Raw genomic sequence first — 16,255 nt, 5'->3', positions numbered from 1 at the left:
GATGATGCAAAACAGTGTCGCGGGGGGTTCTGGGTACATTCCGTCAGGCCCCTGCCCCTCCGTCAGAGCAACGGCAGACAATCGATTCGCGCCTTTTTACCTGAGTTACTGTGCAGACAACATACCATGGCAAGCATGGAGTCCGCTCAGCTCAGCTCACCGTCACCATATGTCATCTGGGTGCCGGCAGACGTGGTACTGCATTGCTACACAGCAGCAGCTAATTGCCTTTTGGCAGTAGACGGTGCAGTATGACTGGTAGCCTTTATCGGCTATCTGGGTGCTGGCAGACGTGGGGCTGCATTGCTACACAGCAGCAGCCCCTTGCCTTTTGGCAATAGATGGTGTACTAAGACTGATATCTGTCGTCATCGTATTCCAGTTCAATCAGAGGCACCTGGGCAGACATGCTTTGTCTCCTGGAGACTCAGTCCTGCCGGCAGTCCGATTGAACCGTCTTGACGATGATGGCTAGCAGTCGTAGTACAGTATCTTCTGCCAAGCATCCAGAAGATGCCGAGGGCTATCAGTCATGCTGCATCGTCTGCTGCCAGCTTAAGATGTAAAAAATAGATGTATTCATTTGCTTCCCCCTCCCTCCGTGAAATCAAAGGCCTGCAAAACCCAGGGTTTTGAGTTCAATCAAGGGGGGGCCATTCTGTGTGACAGTTGTTTGTGTTTCTCCCTGATGCACAGCCACCTTTGTTGATTTTAATTCCCTGTACCTGTACACCATGTCGTCAGTCGCCCCTCCCTCCCTCCGTCAGTTTAACGCCTTTTTTCAGACCAGACGCCATAGCACTGGGATCATGGAGCCCGCTCAGATCACCGCGGCAGTTATGAGCACTGTGAACACCACGCGCATTGTCCTGGAGTATATGCAGAGCCAGGACATGCCAAAGCAAAACCAGGACCAGCCGATGAGGCGATTGCAGCGTGGCGACGAGAGTGATGAGGAAATTGACATGGACACAGCCCTCACGCAAGGTACGGGCCCCAGCAATGTGCAAATCATGGTGTTACTGGGGCAGGTTCATGCTGTGGAATGCCGATTCTGGGCCCGGGAAACAAGCACAGACTGGTGGGACCGCATCGTGTTGCAGGTCTGGGACGATTCCCAGTGGCTGTGAAACTTTCGCATGCGTAAGGGCACTTTCATGGAACTTTGTGACTTGCTTTCCCCTGCCCTGAAGCGCCAGAATACCAGGATGAGAGCAGCCCTCACAGTTGAGAAGCGAGTGGCGATAGTCCTGTGGATGGCTTTGCTGCAGTGGGATTCCCAAACTGTGGTGAGGCGATAGATGGAACCCATATCCCTATCTTGGCACTGGAGCACCAAGCCACCGAGTACATAAACCGCAAGGGATACTTTTCAATGCTGCTGCAAGCCCTGGTGGATCACAAGGGACGTTTCACCAACATCAACGTGGGATGGCCGGGAAAGGTACATGATGCTCATGTCTTCAGGCACTCTGGTCTGTTTTGAAAGCTGGAGGAAGGGACTTTCTTCCCGGACCAGAAAATAACTGTTGGGGATGTTGAAATGCCTATCGTGATCCTTGGGGACCCAGCCTACCCCTTAATGGCCTGGCTCATGAAGCCGTACACAGGCAGCCTGGACAGTAGTCAGGACCTGTTCAACTACAGGCTGAGCAAGTGCCGAATGGTGGTGGAATGTGCATTTGGACGTTTAAAAGCGCGCTGGCGCAGCTTACTGACTCGCTCAGACCTCAGCGAAAAGAATATCCCCATTGTTATTGCTGCTTGCTGTGCGCTCCACAATATCTGTGAGAGTAAGGGGGAGACATTTATGGTGGGGTGGGAGGTTGAGGCAAATCGCCTGGCTGCTGATTATGCGCAGCCAGACACCAGGGCGGTTAGAAGAGTACAGCAGGGCGCGGTGCTCATCAGAGAAGCTTTGAAAACGAGTTTTGTGACTGGCCAGGCTATGGTGTGAAACTTCTGTTTGTTTGTTTCTCCTTGATGAACCCTCCGCCCCCCCACCACCACCCGGTTCACTCTACTTCCCTGTAAACCAACCACCCCACCCTCCCCTCCCACCTTTGAGCACCGCTTGCAGAGGCAATAAAGTCATTATTACTTCACATTCATGCATTCTTTATTAATTCATCACACAACTAGGGGGATAATTGCCAAGGTAGCCCGAGAGGGGTGGGGGAGGAGGGAAGGAAAAGGACACACTGCAGTTTAAAACTTTAACACTTATTGAAGGCCAGCCTTCCGATGCTTGGGCAATCATCTGGGGTGGAGTGACTGGGTGGTCGGAGGCCCCCCCACTGTGTTCTTGGGCGTCTGGGTGAGGAGGCAATGGGACTTGGGGAGGAGGGCTGTTGGTTACACAGGGGCTGTAGTGGCAGTCTCTGCTCTGCTGCCTTTCCTGCAGCTCAACCATACGCTGGAGCATATCAGTTTGATGCTCCAGCAGCCGGAGGATCGACTCTTGCCTTCTGTCTGCAAGCTGACGCCACCTATCATCTTCAGCCCGCCACTTGCTCTGTTCATCCCGCAATTCAGCCCACCACCTCTCCTCTCATTCATATTGTGCTTTTCTGTAGTCTGACATTGACTGCCTCCACGCATTCTGCTGTGCTCTGTCAGTGTGGGAGGACATCTGGAGCTCCGTGAACATATCATCCCGAGTCCGCCATTTTCTCCTTCTAATCTTTGCTAGCCTCTGCGAAGGAGAAACATTTGTAGCTGGTGGAGGACAAGGGAGAGGTGGTTAAAAAAAGACACATTTTAGAGAACAATGGGTACACTCTTTCACGTTAAATTTTGCTGTTCACATTGCACAGCACATGTGCTTTTGTTACAAGGTCACATTTTTCCTCTTATATTGCCGGTTTGGTGTGAGAGATCACTCACGCGGTGCCAGGCAACAGAATTCGGCTTGTAGGCAGCCATGGTAAGCCACAGTCTTTTGGCTTTTTTAACCCTCATAACATGTGGGAATAGTTTCAAACAGTAGCACCCTCATTTCCCATACCAAGGACCCATTGGGTTGGCCATTTAAAATGGGTTTGCAATGTAAAAGGAGGGGCTGGGGTTTCCGGGTTAACATGCAGCACAAACCCAACTACCCCCCCACACACACACACACCCAAATTCTCTGGGATGATCCCTTCAGCCCTCCCTCCCCCACCGCGTGGCTAACAGCGGGGAACATTTCTGTTCAGCCGAGCAGGAACGGGCACCTCTGAATGCCTCCTTAATAAAATCACTCCATTTCAACCAGGTGACCGTGAATGATATCACTCTCCTGAGGATAACAAAGAGAGATAAGGAATGGATGTTGTCTGCATGCCAGCAAACACCAGGACCATATGCTGCCATGCTTTGTTATGCAATGATTCCAGACTACGTGCTACTGGTCTGGCATGGTAAAGTGTCCTACCATGGCGGACGGGATAAGGCAGCCCTCCCCAGAAACTTTTTGCAAAGGCTTTGGGAGTACATGAAGGAGAGCTTTCTGGAGATGTCCCTGGAGGATTTCCGCTCCAGCCCCATACACGTTAACAGACTTTTCCAGTAGCTGTACTTGCCGTGATTGCCAGGGCAAATTAATCATTAATCATTAAACATGCTTGCTTTTAAACCATGTGTAATATTTACAAAGGTACACTCACCAGAGATCCCTTGTGTGCCCTCAGGGTCTGGGAGCACGCCTTGGGTGAGTTGGGGGGGTTACTGGTTCCAGGTCCAGGGTGATAAACATATCCTGGCTGTTGGGGAAACCGGTTTCTCCGTTTCCTTGCTGTGAGCTATCTTCATTGTCTTCATCATCATCATCATCTTCCGCATACCCTGAACCCGCTTCCCTGTTGCGTATTTCTCCATTGATGGAGTCAAAGCATACGGTTGGGGTAGTGGTGGCTGCACGCCCTAGAATGGCATGCAGCTCCGCGTAGAAGCACCATGTTTGCGGCTCTGCCCCACACCTTCCGTTTGCCTCTCTGGCTTTGTGGTAGGCTTGCCTTAGCTCCTTAATTTTCACTCCGCACTGCTGTGCGTCCCTGTTATGGCCTCTGTCCTTCATGGCCTTTGAGACCTTTTCTAATATTTTGCCATTTCGTTTACTGCTACGGAGTTCAGCTAGCACTGATTCGTCTCCCCATATGGCGAGCAGATCCCGTACCTCCCGTTCTGTCCATACTGGAGCTCTTTTGTGATCCTGGGACTCCATCATGGTTACCTGTGCTGATGAGCTCCGCGTGGTCACCTGTGCTCTCCACGCTGGGCAAACAGGAAATGAAATTCAAAAGTTCGTGGGGCTTTTCCTGTCTACCTGGTCAGTGCATCTGAGTTGAGAGTGCTGTCCAGAGCGGTCACAATGAAGCACTGTGGGATAGCTCCCGGAGGCCAATAACGTTGAATTCCGTCCACACTACCCCAAATCCGACCCGCAAAGGCCAATTTTAGCGCTAATCCCCTTGTCGGAGGTGGAGTAAAGAAACCGGTTTAAAGGGCCCTTTAAGTCGAAAGAAAGGGCTTCGTCATGTGGACGTGTCCAGGGTTAATTGGATTTAACCCTGCTAAAGTCGACCTAAACTCGTAGTGTAGACCAGGGCTAAATTGAGAGGTAGGAAACGTATGAGAACTGCGTAGAATGTCTGAGCTGACCTTTACCTTACCTCTACTGTTTTATTTAATTGTAATTAATTTTATTGTTAATAAAGCAAAAGATCAAGAAAGAGTGAGTTATATTGGTTGGACTATGTTGTAGAGCAGGGTGGGACAGGCACCTGCTCAAAGTAATATTGTCTGTTTTAAAGATTAGGAAACTGAAGCACAGAGAGCGTTATGTAGCAAGTGAGTGCTAGGGCTGGGAATAGGAACCTAAATAATATGTGAATCCCCAATCATGAGACCACACTTATTCTTTCTAGATTTCTATCTTGAGATTTCTTGAGTTAAACGTACATATTCGAATTGTGTTGTTAACTTTGCATGGAGTAGCACAACAGAGCTTCCAGCATATGCTCTCAAAGCTATTTCTACATTTTAACCTTTTAAATGATCCTTAAAGTATTCTGTTTTCCTCTTTCATTGCCAATGCCCTGAAGTAGTCCCCTAGACTGAATAAAACATTATTCCATTATAAACATGATTCATGGGATTTTAAAAAAAAATTAATTGCCACCTCACCATCATCACCACCAGCAGCAGCAGTAATTAATGCTACAATTTAACCACTCCAATGTGAGGAAGAGGAGAAGGCCACTATGAAATTACAAAGCTTAATCAGTGGATTAGTTCCATTAAGAGTTTCCGTTTAAAAAGCAGCCGGATACCTTTACTAGAGACTCTTCTAATACTAGATTCTAATATCTTCCCCTACACAACACACATACACAAGCTCTTCCCAACTCTCAAAATGAACCATAAAAACATGTTTGCAAGTTTAAAAGAGAGAAGTGAAAAAGCCAATAAATAAAATAGATTTCAGAGAGAAAGGAAGATATAGCACCCTCACTGTGAGTGCTACTTAAAGGACAATTGTAGCCAGTTGAGAAGAGTATCCCAAGAAGGCCAGCCAGTTTTGTTTGCTATTTTTGGAGAGATGGAAAAAGTCACATACTGGAACAGTGCTAGTGTATGTCTTTCTGAGCAGCTGCTTCTTTCTGGTTTATTTTGGGGCCCTAATGTTAAGTTACACTTACTTCAATGGAAATATAGTCTTGTGGTTCAGGGAAGGTACTCAGTCAGGACTGCTGGGTTCTGTTCACAGCTCTGCTTCCTGTTCATGGTGTGACCTTGAACAAGTCAGTCTCTAAAATGAATACAACTTCCTTACCTACTTTGTAGGTATTACAAAGCTTAGGGCTTGCTCCTGCTCTCATTGAAGTCAATTGGAGACTTCAATAGGAGCATGAACGGACATTTAGGCCTTGGCTACACTTACCCGCAAGTTCGACGGCTGGAAATCGAACTTCTGGGTTCGACTTATCGCGTCTAGTCTGGACGCGATAAGTCGAACCCGGAAGTGCTCGCCGTCGACTGCGGTACTCCAGCTCGCCGAGAGGAGTACCGCGGAGTCGACGGGGGAGCCTGCCTGCCGAGTGTGGACCAAGGTAAGTTTGAACTAATTCGAACTAAGGTACTTCGAACTTCAGCTACGTTATTCACGTAGCTGAAGTTGCGTACCTTAGTTCGAATTAGGGGGGGTAGTGTAGACCAAGCCTTAGATAGTTAATATTTATAAAGTGCTTGGAGATTCTTAGGTGACAGATATTATCATTTATTATTTGTATTACTGTAGCACCTGGGGCACTAGACATGGACCACTGGTTGGACCCCATTCTGCTGTACAAACACAAAGCAAAAAGATGGTCCCTGCCCAAAGGGGCATACAATCTAAGTATAAGACAAGAGACAACAGATGGGGGAGTACAAGTAAACAATGAGACAGTATTGGTTAGCATGCCAGGCAGCATCTCTGCACATAAGCAGCCTAACTGTCGTCAAGCTTTTTGTAGGCATCATGGCAAAGAAGAGCTTTGAGGAGATATTTGGAGGAGTATAATAAGGTAGCTTTGCAGATGTTTACAAAGAGCCCCCACTGAATATGTGGGCAGCATGGGAGAAAGCATGAAGGTGTTTGAAAATTTAACAAGTGGGCAGTAGAGTCTGGCATCATGAGCCTATCAGCTCGATAGCGAATGAGAGATGATCAGTAGAATGGGAATTGGGTATGAAGGGCCTTGAAAGTGAGACAAAATGGCATTTGTCAAGGCCAGAGGGAAGGATGTTGCAGTAATCCAACCAAGAGATGATGAAAGCTTGGATGGGTTTTAGCTGTATGGATAGATAGGAAAGGCCATATCTTAGTGATGTTATGCAAATGTTATATAAGTGCAATTAATATTATAATATGACCAGCAGGCACCTTAATTCACTTTTAAACATTTGTGTGTTTGTAGGATTAAGGCCTAACTATAAACAGACAAGTAATCCATTGATTTTAATGGGATTATTCAAACATAAAGTTAAGCACATCGTTAGTGTGTATACTCCTCTTGGGGACGACGGGAGAGGGTTAATGCGAACTATAATATATGCTGTCACTGAGAGGAGAAAATACTTCTTAGAAGGGTACAATTATTATAAAACACATTATTAGGGGTGAAGATGTTAAATGCTTGAATCATCAAAAATATCCAGAGGACATCAATGGAATAATAGATAGAGACAAGCAGAGAGTATTAAATACTGATCATTCGAGCATTCGTAGACATCAGCTTTTTCAAATTAATTGTCTTAATATAATTATATCTTCTGGTGGTATTAAACAAGTTAGCTAACATTGAAAAATAACTTAGGTGACATACTTCATAGTAATTTTTCACACTGTAATTTGTTTCTATTACCCAGTAATTTCTATTAAAACCATTTCTAGTCATGTAGCTAATCTGTACTTCTAGTTCTGGTTACTTAGCACTTTCTTTAATAATAATTAATATGATTTAAATCTTGATCCTGGTCCCATCAAAATGAATAGGAGAATTACCATTGGCTTCAATAGCAGCAGGATTATTTCTGGGGACTTGCTGAGTAGGATACAGATCAGAGACCCTAAATATGAACAGAACAAAAATACAAGGGCTGTCAAGCGATTAAAAAAATTAATTGTGCGATTAATTGTGCTGTTAAACAATAATAGAATATCATTTATTTTAATATTTTGGGTGTTTTCTACGTATTCAAATATATTAATTTCAATTACAACACAGAATACAAAGTGTACAGTGCTCACTTTATATTTTTTTTTATTACAGGTATTTAAATAGTAAAAAAAAAAACAAATAGTATTTTTCAATTCATCTAATACCAGTACTGTAGTACAATCTCTTCATCATGAAAGTTGAACTTACAAATGTAGAATTATGTACAAAAAACGGCATTCAAAAATAAAACAATGTAAAATTTTAGAGCCTGCAAGTCCACTCAGTCCTACTTCTTATTCAGCCAATCGCTCAGACAAACAAGTTTAGTTACATTTGCAGGAGATAATGCTGCCCGCTTCTTGGTTACGTCACCAGAAAGTGTGAACAAGCATTTGCATAGCACTTTTGTAGCCGGCATTGCAAGGTATTTACATGCCAGATATGCTAAACATTCGGTTGCCCCTTCATTCTTCAACCACCATTCCAGGGGACATGCGTCCATTCTGATGATGGGTTCTGCTCGATAACAATCCAAAGTGGTGTGGACTGACACGTGTTCCTTTTTATTATCTGAGTCAGATGCCACCAGCAGAAGGTTGATTTTTCTTTTTTGGTGATTCGGGTTCTGTAGTTTCCACATCAGAGTGTTGCTCTTTTAAGACTTCTGAAAGTATGCTCCACACTTCGTCCCTCTCAGATTTTGCAAGGGACTCCAAATTCTTAAACCTTGGGTCGAGTGCTGTAGCTTTCTTTAGAAATATCACATTTGTACCTTCTTTGCTTTTTGTGAAATCTGCAGTGAAAGTGTTCTTAAAACGAATAACGTGCTGGGTCATCATCCAAGACTGCTATAGCATGAAATATATGGCAGAATGCAGGTAAAATAGAGCAGGGGACATACAAGTCTCCCCCAAGGAGTTCAGTCACAAATGTAATTAACATATTATTTTTTAAAGAGCGTCATCAGCATGGAAACATGTCCTCTGGAATGGTGTCCGAAGCATGAAGGGGCATACAAATGTTTAGCATATCTGGCATGTAAATACCTTGCAATGCCAGCTAACAGCTAAGGCCCAAGACTGAGAGTGTTCTATGTTATGTCAATTGCTGTCCTCCACTCTACAGGGAGTAATTGGTATTAACTGATTGATTTAATTATAGATAATTAAATTAAGTGATTAATTAGATTTATTCTTTTCCAGAAATTCTGTCAACATTATGATTAGGGGTATGGAACGGCTACTGTATGAGGAGAGATTAATAAAATCGGGACTTTTCAGCTTGGGAAATAGACGACTAACGGGGGATATGATAGAGGTCTATAAAATCTTGATTGGTGTGGAGAAAGTAAATAAGGAAGTGTTATTTTCTCCGTCTCATAACACAAGAACTAGGGGGCAGCAGGTTTAAAACAAATAAGAGGAAGTATTTTTTCACACAACGCACAGTCAACCTGTGGAACTCCTTGCCAGAGGATGTTGTGAAGGCCAAGACTATAACAGGGTTCAAAAAAGAACTAGATAAGTTCATGGAGGATAGGTCCATCAATGGCTATTAGCTAGGATGGGCAGGGATGGTGTCCCTAGCCTCTGTTTGCCAGAAGCTGAGAATGGGCGACGGGATGGATCACTTGATGATGACCTGTTCTGTTCATTCCCTCTGGGGCACCTGGCATTGGCCACTTTCGGAAGACAGGATACTGGACTAGATGGACCTTTGGTCTGACCCAGTACGGCCATTCTTATGTTCTAACATGATAAAATCCAGTGGACAAAAATATAAAATTCCATTTTTTGTATTTCTGTCATATCTTAGCAGTTTTCCAAGCACATTCTTTGAGTTTGTGTTGCTCAGGACCTAAAACTAGCATTTTATAGTAGATTCTTTGTGTACTCTAAGCATCTTGTTGACATGTGATACAAAGATTGTCAGTGTAAATAATGTTGTAATTAACTGAAATAATGTAATCAAGACATTGGTGTACAAAGTGAAATTGAACAGATTTGGAACAGAGATAAGGACAGTCTGAAATTAGTGTTTCTTTGAGTCACCTATGGCTAAATATATATAAACTATATGAAACTATGCAAAGATATAAAGTTTGGGATTAATCCTTCCATTACTGCATGAAATATTTATAAAAGTTACTAACTTCAAACAAAATTAGAAGTTATGCACATAAGCTTCCCAAGCATTAAGCTGACACATGGCAGTTCTGAATTGTCTGACTTGACCAATTAAGTAGCTAACCTTTTTCACGTGGCTTTTTTGTAGCTGCCATCTTTATGACTGAACTGTTATTTTTCTAACTTGGATTGTTTCTATTTACATATGAAACATTTTAGATCAGATTTTTGTTTTATTATGCTTGAGAACACTGGTAAGAATTTAATGACTCTAAAATAAGTTTATATAAATTTTACCAGAAATATAACTGCCACAAGATTTGAACTCATTAGTTCAAAGTAGCGCGGTCAAGAAATTTAAAAAATTAATCACGAGATTTTAAAAATTAATCATGATTAATCGCAGTTTTAATCGCACTCTTAAACAATAATTTAATACCATTTATTGAAATATTTTTGGAGGTTTTCTGTATTTTCAAATATAGGCTGGGGCTTTGGGATTCAGCCTTGGTTGGGGTTCCAGAGCTCTGGGCTTCGGTCCCTCTCAGGGCTTGGTCAGGGGTGAAAGTAACTTAAAAGTCTTACCGGTACGGGGGCCTGGCTCCGGGGCCCCAGAAGGGGCAGGGACTTGGACAGAAGGGGCAGGTGCTCAGGTGGAAGGTTGCGGTAGCAACGGCAGCCGGGTGCCCCGGGACCTTTTAAATCGCTGGGCCCCGGGGCAGCTGCCTCTTTTGCCCCCCTGCCTTGGGCAAGGAGGATCCTTAAAGTACTGCCGCAGCAGCACTTTAACGTCAACTGTGTATGGGCCCGTACTAGCGGCCACTTCTTACCGGTACGCTGTACCAGCCCACTTTCACCTCTGTGCTTCAGCCCTACTCGGAGCTTGGGGTTCCAGCCCCCCTCTAGCTTGAGGTAATTGTGGCTTTAAATTAGAGTTGATTGGCCCATTGGGGAAGGGGGTGGGTGGGTTGTTGCTCAAGTGCCGCTGAAGCTCGCACTAGTAACACAATGGGGACTCAACTACAGTCTCTTCACCTCAGTTTCACTCTACTCCTGCCCTTTCTCCCCTCTCCTCATTGTCCTGTCCACCTTCCTTCCCATGTAGCTGATCCCTTCCTAAGTCACCCCAACCCCCTGCCCCAGCCTTAAGCCCCCCCAAATATGGAGCCCCCTCCTGCACCCCAAAACCCTAATCCCTGGACCCACCCCAGAGTCTGCACCCCCGTCCAGCCCAGAGCCCTGACTCCCTCCTGCACCCCAACCCCCTGCCCTAGCCCAGATCTCCCCCACACCCTGAACCCCTCATTCCTGGCCCCACCCTGCAGCCCTCACTGCTGCACCCCAACCCTCTGCCCCAGCACTGAGCCCCCTCCCACACTCCAAACCCTTCATCCCCAGCTCCATTGGGTCACGGGCATCAACAATTTTCTTCAACTGGGTCACCAGAAAAAAAAAAAATTAAAACCACTGATCTAGCTGACCTCCCATCAACACTTAATTTTTCCCTAGTATGCATTTATTCACGTTCTGCCTTGCTATTATACCCTGTGCACTAATATCCTCCCTTCTCCTCTTTCAAATCCTTCCTTAATTATTTTTTTCCATGATGCCTCTTGTGCTTTCCCAGGTTGTATATTCTAGGTCCTTGTGCTTGTGTATCATTGTTCCATGTAATATTTGCAAAGTTAATTAACGAATATGTAATCAATAATCCTATTTCATTAAAATGTAAATAACTTGTTAAAAACCCTTTCAATTATGGGGAGGGTTATTATTTTGCAAATAAAATAGGAGTAAAATATAGACCATCAGAAAGAATAGTGCCCAAGAAAGATTTTGCGCAAAGTTGAATGTTCTATAACAGCTTTTATGCTGCTCCAGTACATTCAGGAAAGGCATTGATTAATTTTAATAGACATTTTGTGCCGCCTACTCAAATGGATGCTCTACAGTAGTGAAAAGGTTAATATGTTATGGTCCCTGGTAATAGGAGTATATAGTACTTAAACAAAAATAAGATGCAGATAACACTATCATCTAGCTAACAGAGTAATGATGGCTAATTAATTAGAACTTCTGCCTTTTCATGCTGTTGTGTTATCCCTTATGCTGAATTTTAAATAGAAGTCTTTTGGTTTTAAATAATATGTGTAAACTGCACTGAGACATTGAACATTTTCTCTCTTCCCTAGAGCCACTGTACTCACCAGCCAAGACCTTCAGCTTGTTAGCAGAGTCCTCTGCCCTTCAAATGATCTTGCAGTAGGTGTGATACAATCACCACTGCAGACAACATCTGGGTACTTCATGGCTTTAGACAGCAGAACCAACAGGTGAGCTAAAGGAGGGAAGCTTTGTGTCAAAGTTGTTAGGATCTATGCTAAGATTTTCTCATCTAGGAGCCTCAACAGCTCTTGACACTGTTCATGCTTATTTTAGTTATATGTTAGGGTTACCATTCGTCCGGATTCCCCCGGACATGTCCGGCTTTTTCGAGTTAAAAATAGCGTCCGGGGGGAATTTGTCAATGTCCGGACTTCCCCTCCTCCCCCCCCCAAACAGAGCGTGCGCGCGGCTTACAGAGCAGCCGGGGCTCCGACAGCCAGAGCCAGAGCCCTTCCTGCACTTCCCCCCTCCTCTCTCCTGAAACTTGACACCACTCCCCTCCTCTCCCTCCCTCCCCCTCCCTCCCTGCATTCACAGATCGCCTCGGCCTCCGGCCGTCTGGAGCTCCGACCCTGCTCCCCTCCCCCGCTGCCAAGCGCGCTGCTCTGCAGCACAGTAAGGGGGCCGGGGGCCAGAGAAGCGGCAGGGAGGTTCTGGGGTGGGGGGGGGTAGTCAAGAGACAGGGAGCAGGGGGGAGGGTTGGATGGGTCAGGAGTTCGGGGGGGGCTGTCTGGGGGTTGGGGGTGTAAGGTTTTGGGCAGTCAGGGTACAGGTGGGGGGGTCTCAGGAGGGGGCAGTTAGGGGACAAGGAACAGGGAGGCTTAGGTAGGGGGTGGGGTTCTGGAGGGCAGTTAGGAGCAGGGGTCCCAGGAGGGGGCAGTCAGGGGACAAGGAGTGGAGGGGGGGGTCGGGAGTTCGGGGGGGGCTTTCTGGGGGGGCGGATAAGGTTTTGGGCAGTCAGGGTACAGGTAGGAGGTAGGGTCCTGGGGGGCAGTTAGGGAGAGGGGTCTTAGGAAGGGGCAGTTAGGGGATAAGGAACAGGGAGGCTTAGGTAGGGGGTGGGGTTCTGGAGGGCAGTTAGGAGCAGGGGTCCCAGGAGGGGGCAGTCAGGGGACAGGGAGCAGAGGGGTTTAGATGGGTCAGGAGTTCTGGGGGGGGCTGTCAGGGGGTGGGGGTGTGGATAAGGGTTGGGGCAGTCAGGGGACAGGTAGGGGGTAGGGTCCTAGGGGGCCAGTTAGGATGTGGGGAAGGTCTCAGGAGGGGGCAGTCAGGGGACAAGAGGCAGGGAGGCTTAGGGAGGGGGTGGAGTCCTGGGGGGCAGTCAGGGGACAAGGAGTGGGGGGGAGGGTTGGGGGTTCTGAGGGGGCAGGAAGTGGGAGGGAGTGGAAGGGGCAGGGGCGGGGCTAGGACAGGATGGGGGCGGGGCTAGGACAGGACGGGGGCGGGGCTAGGGCGGGGCTCCTCCCGTCCTCTTTTTTGATTGTTGAAATATGGTAACCCTATTATATGTATCTGGTCAATAATTCATCCATGAACATTTTTTAAAGTTTGGGGTTTTGTTGGTTTTTTTCCTTGCACATGATCATTCCTCATTCTTGAGCAGTGAGTTTCCTCAGTTCAAATTGCAGCTTTAGGGTTACCATAAAGTGTGGTGTTAGCAATATCTAATGCTATATCAATATCAATCATCTTTCTGATTGGCCTAGAGACATGCCAGTCACCAAGATGCTGTCAGGCCATGATGGATCAGAAATCACCAGTATGGTGTCATGGCTCTTTTACATATAAGTAAGGACACAGATATTTTTTCAGATACCACACTGGTGGGCTCTGAATAGTGACTATGGGCTGTGTAATAGCACTAAGGTTTACAGTTATATGTTCTATAATATGTTGTTGTTGACCTACAACCTTAAGAGTTAACATCTGAAAAGCAGAGAGTTGGGATACTGAAATCAGAATAATATACTAAAAGATTTATTACTAAAGTTGAACAACAGGTAATGGATTTTAATTATAGTGCTAATGAGCTCACCCTGTTCACTTAATTAAGCAATAAAACATGACAGGCAATGCATTGTGGGGGGATTATTGCATGCCTTCGGTAAACAGTAAGGCAAAGCCAAAGGCTTTCAACTATACAAGAAGTGCAATAATCCCCCAGAAATACATTGCCTGTCATGTCTTATTGGTACTTAAGAAAGTAATGGGATTTGTTTTAATAAGCATGGAAGATGGGTTTGGGGAAAAATAGAGTCCTGGATTTAGTGGGGATTGCTAAAGCTTATGTTTGTTTTTATTGCCCCTCAAAATTACATTTCTGTACAGAATTCTAAACCTGTTTCCTATTAATGATGGTTGTGTGATGCTTTTTCACCCCAGAATCACTACTTGACGAACATGAATTAAACTCTACAGTACCCCTTCAAAGCACAGTGATAGAAAAGACATCTTTGGGTGCCCCCAGTAAGGACTCTGAGGCTTCTGGCCCTACGAAAAGGCTCTGTTGGGTCAGACAATAGAATGGAATTTCAGGAGTTAATGTCCAGCCTGGTTGGAGAGGCCAAGCAGAGTCTACTTCCAGCCAGAGGTAAATTAGGTGGATCTCAGCCTATTTAGGCCAGGTCTGTATTACAGACTTTGGTAGACATAGCTATGTTGGTCAAGGGTGTGATGAGGTATAATTCATGATGGAGATAGCTGTGCCGACAAAAGCTCCTAATGTACTAACTTATATCACTTTATGAGGATGGAATAAGCTGTGCCAGCAAAAATGCAGTTTTGCCTGTATAAGCTGTGTCCACACTAGGAGTGCTTTGCCGGTATAGTATACCTGTATAGCTATACCAACAAAGCCTTCCAAGTGTAGGCCTGACTTTAGCCTCAATCTCTTCAGAGAAGAGTGTGTTGCTTTCAGGAGAGAGACAAATACAAAGGTTGTGCTGGCTAAAACCAAGACCGAGAGTTCTGGGGAAAAACAGAAACTACTTTACTTCTTTCTATATTTTTGAGCTTACTACTTTTTACACTGTATGGAAGAAATAGAGCTAGAGATTTTTGCCAAATTGGTGTCAGTTTGGGTTTAAACCAAAACCTTGGCAATAAAACTCCAGCCTACAGATGGCTCACCTGAGCCTCTAGTGAATTTCTCTCTTCAGCCCTGCTACAGCCCTACTTAGGGTGACCAGATCACAGGGATGAAATATCGGGACGCGGGGAGGGGCGGAGGGGGGGCGGAGCAAAAAAAAAATGGCGGCGGAGCAAAAAAAAAAAGCAGTTTCGCAGGGGCGGGGGGCATTAGCAGGCTGCCCACCCCAGGGCGAAAGCTGGCCCCGATGCAGAAGGGGCTGGGGGGGACACCGATAAGAAGCACTGTGAAGTCCGGGGCTGGCCGCGGGGCAGCGGCAGTGCATGTAAGCCGGGGACCCCGGGGGCAGCGCGGCGCGGGCGTGCAGGGGGCCAGGGCTGGCACAGCCGAGCCACAGCAGCGGCCGGTCTCTTGAGGGGCTCCCCGGGGCTCCAGGCTGGGCAACGGCAGGAGCCAGGGCTTTTCCCAGCCCCGCAGAGCCTCCCGCCCCCCAGCCCGCCATGGGCACATGCGGCGCGTCCCGCCGCCGGCAGGGAGCCCCGCACCTCTCCCGCTCGGCTGCGCTCCAGCGGCTCCTTCCCGGCGGGGCGAGCCACTGGAGCGCAGCCGAGCAAGAGAGGCGCGGGGCTCCCTGGCAGCGGCGGGGAAGTTTATGGGGACCCCGGCTGGCCCCTCGCCCCTGTCCGCCGGCCTCCCTGCCTGGGACAAGTCTCGCCCCCGCAGCCCCTCTTCGCCGCGTGTCTCCGGCGGCCCACGCTGCCCACCTGGGCCAGAGCCAGCCCCGGCTGCTGCCTGCACGCAGCCCGGGCCATGCCCAGCTAGCCCCCGGCAGCCGCGGCAACTTTCCCTTCCCCTCCCACACTCCTGGTAGTTGCCCGACCCTCCTCCTAACCTCCTCCCTCCATGGAGAGATCCAATGGGGGAAGGAGGGGGCGGAGTCGGGGTGGGGGGTGTGTGAGCGCCGGAGCGGAGGGCAAAATTGCTTTTTTGTCCAGTGTCCCGACCGAACATCGGTCGGGACGCGGGACAAAGAAGGAAATATCGGGACTGTCCCGATAAAATCGGGACGTCTGGTCACCCTAGCCCTACTACAAGTCTCATTAGGCCATACTCAATCTTCAGTGTTTAAACTACACTACTGTGCCTCAGCTAGTCCCCAATTAATTGGTGTCAAAGGTGGAAGATTTGGT

The 16,255-nt window shown here is 46.9% G+C and overlaps 1 long non-coding RNA gene across 2 annotated transcripts in view; it reads left to right on the top strand.

The window, feature by feature from the left end:
• Window positions 1-16,255, top strand: part of LOC122173552 (uncharacterized) — a 62,950-nt gene that overhangs the window by 19,227 nt on the left and 27,468 nt on the right. Inside the window, exons 2-3 of one of the 2 annotated variants that reach the window (XR_010600057.1) lie at window positions 12,004-12,144; window positions 14,360-15,147. This is a non-coding gene — a long non-coding RNA (uncharacterized LOC122173552). Of the gene's footprint in view, window positions 1-12,003; window positions 12,145-14,359; window positions 15,148-16,255 lie in introns of those variants that run through there. The other variant, XR_010600058.1, reaches the window with a different exon arrangement.

This window comes from Chrysemys picta, chromosome 3, assembly GCF_011386835.1.
Source record: "Chrysemys picta bellii isolate R12L10 chromosome 3, ASM1138683v2, whole genome shotgun sequence".
Lineage (NCBI taxonomy): Eukaryota > Metazoa > Chordata > Testudines > Emydidae > Chrysemys > Chrysemys picta.
Note: the sequence above shows the minus strand (reverse complement) of the source record. Positions and strands in the feature narration are given on the sequence as shown.